Raw genomic sequence first — 7,107 nt, 5'->3', positions numbered from 1 at the left:
GAAGGAGAGAGGAGAGAGGAGAGAGAGGAGAAGGAGCAAGAGAAGGAGAGAGGAGAGAGAGGAAAGAGGAGAGGAGAGAAGGAGGAGAGAGAGGAGAGAGAGGAGAAGAGAGGAGAGAGGAGAGAGAGAGAAAGAGAAGGAGAGAGAGGAGCAAGAGAAGGAGAGAGGAGAGAGGAGCAAGAGAAGGAGAGAGAGAGAGAGGAGAGAGGAGCAAGAGAAGGAGAGAGAGAGAGAGAGAGGAGAGAGGAGAGAGAAGGAGAGAGGAGGAGAGAGGAGAGCGAGAAGGAGAGAGGAGAGAGAGGAAAGAGTTAATCAGTAGTTGTCTTGAATGTTCCAAACTGATACGCCTGGAGAGAGAAGGAACAACAAGCCAGTCTTCTGATACATTTCACATGTTGGTCATTTAGCAGACACTCATATCTAGATAATTACAGTCAGTGTGTTAAACTAAGGGGGAGGGAGGGAGGGAGAGGGGGGAGAGAGGGGGGGAGAGAGAGAGAGAGAGGGAGGGAGGGAGGGAGGGAGAGAGAGGGGGAGAGAGAGAGAGAGAGAGAGAGAGAGAGAGAGAGAGAGAGAGAGAGACTAGTCACCTCAACAGGCCTCAGGCCTGTACTAGTCACCTCAACAGGCCTCAGGCCCGTACTAGTCACCTCAACAGGCCTCAGGCCCGTACTAGTCACCTCAACAGGCCTCAGGCCCGTACTAGTCACCTCAACAGGCCTCAGGCCCATACTAGTCACCTCAACAGGCCTCAGGCCCGTACTAGTCACCTCAAAAGGCCTCAGGCCCGTACTAGTCACCTCAAAAGGCCTCAGGCCCGTACTAGTCACCTCAACAGGCCTCAGGCCCGTACTAGTCACCTCAACAGGCCTCAGGCCCATACTAGTCACCTCAACAGGCCTCAGGCCCATACTAGTCACCTCAACAGGCCTCAGGCCCGTACTAGTCACCTCAACAGGCCTCAGGCCCATACTAGTCACCTCAACAGGCCTCAGGCCCATACTAGTCACCTCAACAGGCCTCAGGCCCGTACTAGTCACCTCAACAGGCCTCAGGCCTGTACTAGTCACCTCAACAGGCCTCAGGCCCGTACTAGTCACCTCAACAGGCCTCAGGCCCGTACTAGACACCTCAACAGGCCTCAGGCCCATACTAGTCACCTCAACAGGCCTCAGACCCGTACTAGACACCTCAACAGGCCTCAGGCCCATACTAGTCACCTCAACAGGCCTCAGGCCTGTACTAGTCACCTCAACAGGCCTCAGGCCAGTACTAGTCACCTCAACAGGCCTCAGGCCCATACTAGTCACTTCAACAGGCCTCAGGCCAGTACTAGTCACCTCAACAGGCCTCAGGCCCGTACTAGTCACCTCAACAGGCCTCAGGCCTGTACTAGTCACCTCAACAGGCCTCAGGCCTGTACTAGTCACCTCAACAGGCCTCAGGCCAGTACTAGTCACCTCAACAGGCCTCAGGCCCATACTAGTCACCTCAACAGGCCTCAGGCCTGTACTAGTCACCTCAACAGCTCAGTGGCTCTAGTCCACAATGGGCCTGGTCTTCACACGTGTTAGACAGGAGACGAGGAGAGGAGACGAAGAGAGGAGACGAGGAACTCTTTAAAGAGACTGAACTGACACACAGAGTGAAAGACTCCTCTCCTCTCAGGGTGAGGATGATGGACAGAGACAGACTCCTCTCGAGGAGTGAGGATGGTGGACAGAGACAGACTCCTCTCCTCTCAGGGTGAGGATGGTGGACAGAGACAGACTCCTCTCCTCTCAGGGTGAGGATGATGGACAGAGACAGACTCCTCTCAGGGTGAGGATGGTGGACAGAGACAGACTCCTCTCCTCTCAGGGTGAGGATGGTGGACAGAGACAGACTCCTCTCCTCTCAGGGTGAGGATGGTGGACAGAGACAGACTCCTCTCCTCTCAGGGTGAGGATGGTGGACAGAGACAGACTCCTCTCCTCTCAGGGTGAGGATGGTGGACAGAGACAGACTCCTCTCCTCTCAGGGTGAGGATGGTGGACAGAGACAGACTCCTCTCCTCTCAGGGTGAGGATGGTGGACAGAGACAGACTCCTCTCAGGGTGAGGATGATGGACAGAGACAGACTCCTCTCCTCTCAGGGTGAGGATGGTGGACAGAGACAGACTCCTCTCCTCTCAGGGTGAGGATGATGGACAGAGACAGACTCCTCTCAGGGTGAGGATGGTGGACAGAGACAGACTCCTCTCCTCTCAGGGTGAGGATGGTAGACAGAGACAGACTCCTCTCCTCTCAGGGTGAGGATGATGGACAGAGACAGACTCCTCTCAGGGTGAGGATGGTGGACAGAGACAGACTCCTCTCAGGGTGAGGATGGTGGACAGAGACAGACTCCTCTCAGGGTGAGGATGGTGGACAGAGACAGACTCCTCTCCTCTCAGGGTGAGGATGGTGGACAGAGACAGACTCCTCTCCTCTCAGGGTGAGGATGGTGGACAGAGACAGACTCCTCTCAGGGTGAGGATGGTGGACAGAGACAGACTCCTCTCCTCTCAGGGTGAGGATGGTGGACAGAGACAGACTCCTCTCCTCTCAGGGTGAGGATGATGGACAGAGACAGACTCCTCTCAGGGTGAGGATGGTGGACAGAGACAGACTCCTCTCCTCTCAGGGTGAGGATGGTAGACAGAGACAGACTCCTCTCCTCTCAGGGTGAGGATGATGGACAGAGACAGACTCCTCTCAGGGTGAGGATGGTGGACAGAGACAGACTCCTCTCAGGGTGAGGATGGTGGACAGAGACAGACTCCTCTCAGGGTGAGGATGGTGGACAGAGACAGACTCCTCTCCTCTCAGGGTGAGGATGGTGGACAGAGACAGACTCCTCTCCTCTCAGGGTGAGGATGGTGGACAGAGACAGACTCCTCTCAGGGTGAGGATGGTGGACAGAGACAGACTCCTCTCCTCTCAGGGTGAGGATGGTGGACAGAGACAGACTCCTCTCAGGGTGAGGATGGTGGACAGAGACAGACTCCTCCTCTCAGGGTGAGGATGGTGGACAGAGACAGACTCCTCTCAAGGTGAGGATGGTGGACAGAGACAGACTCCTCTCCTCTCAGGGTGAGGATGGTGGACAGAGACAGACTCCTCTCAGGGTGAGGATGGTGGACAGAGACAGACTCCTCTCAGGGTGAGGATGGTGGACAGAGACAGACTCCTCTCCTCTCAGGGTGAGGATGGTGGACAGAGACAGACTCCTCTCAGGGTGAGGATGATGGACAGAGACAGACTCCTCTCCTCTCAGGGTGAGGATGATGGACAGAGACAGACTCCTCTCAGGGTGAGGATGGTAGACAGAGACAGACTCCTCTCCTCTCAGGGTGAGGATGGTGGACAGAGACAGACTCCTCTCCTCTCAGGGTGAGGATGGTGGACAGAGACAGACTCCTCTCCTCTCAGGGTGAGGATGGTGGACAGAGACAGACTCCTCTCCTCTCAGGGTGAGGATGGTGGACAGAGACAGACTCCTCTCCTCTCAGGGTGAGGATGGTGGACAGAAAGAGAGGTATGAAGAGGTGAGGGGTCAGGAGAGAAGCCCTCTCCGCTCTGTAAACAAGAAGAAGAAGCCCTCTCCACATGTGTGGAGGAGCTGGGAGGTCTGACCAGTCAAGACCCCTGTCTACACACACACACACACACACACACACACACACACACACACACACACACACACACACACACACACACACACACACACACACACACACACACACACACACACACACACACACACACACACACACACACACAGCTCCTTAATGAGCTCTAACAAGCTGTCAAATCTCTGTCACGCTTGATGAGAAAGACATGCTGAGTCTTGACAAGTTAACAGCTCATTTAACTACCCAGAATCCATCTAATTTAACTAACCAGATTCCATCTCATTTAACTACCCAGAATCCATCTCATTTAACTAACCAGAATCCATCTAATTTAACTAGCCAGAATCCATCTCATTTAACTACCCAGAATCCATCCCATTTAACTACCCAGAATCCATCCCATTTAACTACCCAGAATCCATATAATTTAACTAACCAGAATCCATCTCATTTAACTACCCAGAATCCATCTCAATTAACTACCCAGAATCCATCTCATTTAACTACCCAGAATCCATCTCATTTAACTACCCAGAATCCATCTCATTTAACTACCCAGAATCCATCTCATTTAACTACCCAGAATCCATCTCATTTAACTACCCAGAATCCATCTCATTTAACTACCCAGAATCCATCTCATTTAACTACCCAGAATCCATCTCATTTAACTACCCAGAATCCATCTCATTTAACTACCCAGAATCCATCTCATTTAACTACCCAGAATCCATCTCATTTAACTAACCAGAATCCATCTCATTTAACTACCCAGAATCCATCTCTCAGTACCATCAACATGTTGAGGGTTCATGACGACCAACAGAAGACTGTCTATAGACTGTGTGAATGACCAGACCAGGACATTGATACAGGACCAACTACAGCTTAATATCTGACTGGGGGGAGAACAGTCTCTAGCAGAAGAGGATCCTCTGAACCAGACATATTGGGGGGTCTTTCAGCTGAATATCTGACTGGGGGGAGAACAGTCTCTAGCAGAAGAGGATCCTCTGAACCAGACATATTGGGGGGTCTTTCAGCTGAATATCTGACTGGGGGGAGAACAGTCTCTAGCAGAAGAGGATCCTCTGAACCAGTCATATTGGGGGTCTTTCAGCTGAATATCTGACTGGGGGAGAACAGTCTCTAGCAGAAGAGGATCCTCTGAACCAGACATATTCGGGGTCTTTCAGCTGAATATCTGACTGGGAGAACAGTCTCTAGCAGAAGAGGATCCTCTGAACCAGACATATTGGGGGTGGGGGGTCTTTCAGCTGAATATCTGACTGGGGGAGAACAGTCTCTAGCAGAAGAGGATCCTCTGAACCAGGCATATTGGGGGTGGGGGGTCTTTCAGCTGAATATCTGACTGGAGGGAGAACAGTCTCTAGCAGAAGAGGATCCTCTGAACCAGACATATTGGGGGTCTTTCAGCTGAATATCTGACTGGGGGAGAACAGTCTCTAGCAGAAGAGGATCCTCTGACCTCTGAGCCAGACATATTGGGGGTCTTTCAGCTGAATATCTGACTGGGGGAGAACAGTCTCTAGCAGAAGAGGATCCTCTGACCTCTGAGCCAGACATATTGGGGGTCTTTCAGCTGAATATCTGACTGGGGGAGAACAGTCTCTAGCAGAAGAGGATCCTCTGAACCAGACATATTGGGGGTCTTTCAGCTGAATATCTGACTGGGGGAGAACAGTCTCTAGCAGAAGAGGATCCTCTGAACCAGACATATTGGGGGTCTTTCAGCTGAATATCTGACTGGGGGAGAACAGTCTCTAGCAGAAGAGGATCCTCTGACCTCTGAACCAGACATATTGGGGGTCTTTCAGCTGAATATCTGACTGGGAGAACAGTCTCTAGCAGAAGAGGATCCTCTGAACCAGACATATTGGGGGTCTTTCAGCTGAATATCTGACTGGGGGAGAACAGTCTCTAGCAGAAGAGGATCCTCTGAACCAGACATATTGGGGGTCTTTCAGCTGAATATCTGACTGGGGGAGAACAGTCTCTAGCAGAAGAGGATCCTCTGAACCAGACATATTCGGGGTCTTTCAGCTGAATATCTGACTGGGAGAACGGTCTCTAGCAGAAGAGGATCCTCTGAACCAGACATATTGGGGGTCTTTCAGCTGAATATCTGACTGGGGGAGAACAGTCTCTAGCAGAAGAGGATCCTCTGAACCAGGCATATTGGGGGTGGGGGGGGTCTTTCAGCTGAATATCTGACTGGAGGGAGAACAGTCTCTAGCAGAAGAGGATCCTCTGAACCAGACATATTGGGGGTCTTTCAGCTGAATATCTGACTGGGAGAACAGTCTCTAGCAGAAGAGGATCCTCTGAGCCAGACATATTGGGGGTCTTTCAGCTGAATATCTGACTGGAGGGAGAACAGTCTCTAGCAGAAGAGGATCCTCTGAGCCAGACATATTGGGGGTCTTTCAGCTGAATATCTGACTGGGGGAGAACAGTCTCTAGCAGAAGAGGATCCTCTGACCTCTGAACCAGGCATATTGGGGGTCTTTTAGCTGAATATCTGACTGAGGGGAGAACAGTCTCTAGCAGAAGAGGATCCTCTGAACCAGACATATTGGGGGTTCTTTCAGCTGAATATCTGACTGGGGGAGAACAGTCTCTAGCAGAAGAGGATCCTCTGAACCAGACATATTGGGGGTCTTTCAGCTGAATATCTGACTGGAGGGAGAACAGTCTCTAGCAGAAGAGGATCCTCTGACCTCTGAACCAGGCATATTGGGGGTCTTTCAGCTGAATATCTGACTGAGGGGAGAACAGTCTCTAGCAGAAGAGGATCCTCTGAGCCAGACATATTGGGGGTCTTTCAGCTGAATATCTGACTGGGGGAGAACAGTCTCTAGCAGAAGAGGATCCTCTGAACCAGACATATTGGGGGTCTTTCAGCTGAATATCTGACTGGGGGAGAACAGTCTCTAGCAGAAGAGGATCCTCTGAACCAGACATATTGGGGGTCTTTCAGCTGAATATCTGACTGGGGGAGAACAGTCTCTAGCAGAAGAGGATCCTCTGAACCAGACATATTGGGGGTCTTTCAGCTGAATATCTGACTGGGGGAGAACAGTCTCTAGCAGAAGAGGATCCTCTGAACCAGACATATTGGGGGGTCTTTCAGCTGAATATCTGACTGGGGGGAGAACAGTCTCTAGCAGAAGAGGATCCTCTGAACCAGACATATTGGGGGGTCTTTCAGCTGAATATCTGACTGGGGGGAGAACAGTCTCTAGCAGAAGAGGATCCTCTGAACCAGACATATTGGGGGTCTTTCAGCTGAATATCTGACTGGGGGGAGAACAGTCTCTAGCAGAAGAGGATCCTCTGAACCAGACATATTGGGGGGTCTTTCAGCTGAATATCTGACTGGGGGGAGAACAGTCTCTAGCAGAAGAGGATTCTCTGAACCAGACATATT

At 51.5% G+C, this 7,107-nt stretch overlaps 1 pseudogene; it reads right to left on the bottom strand.

Moving 5' to 3' along the window:
- Positions 1–7,107, bottom strand: part of LOC127929221 (puratrophin-1-like) — a 99,474-nt pseudogene that overhangs the window by 34,240 nt on the left and 58,127 nt on the right.

The sequence above is a fragment of the Oncorhynchus keta genome, unplaced genomic scaffold, assembly GCF_023373465.1.
Source record: "Oncorhynchus keta strain PuntledgeMale-10-30-2019 unplaced genomic scaffold, Oket_V2 Un_scaffold_5833_pilon_pilon, whole genome shotgun sequence".
NCBI lineage: Eukaryota > Metazoa > Chordata > Actinopteri > Salmoniformes > Salmonidae > Oncorhynchus > Oncorhynchus keta.
This window is presented reverse-complemented; position numbering and strand designations above follow the sequence as displayed.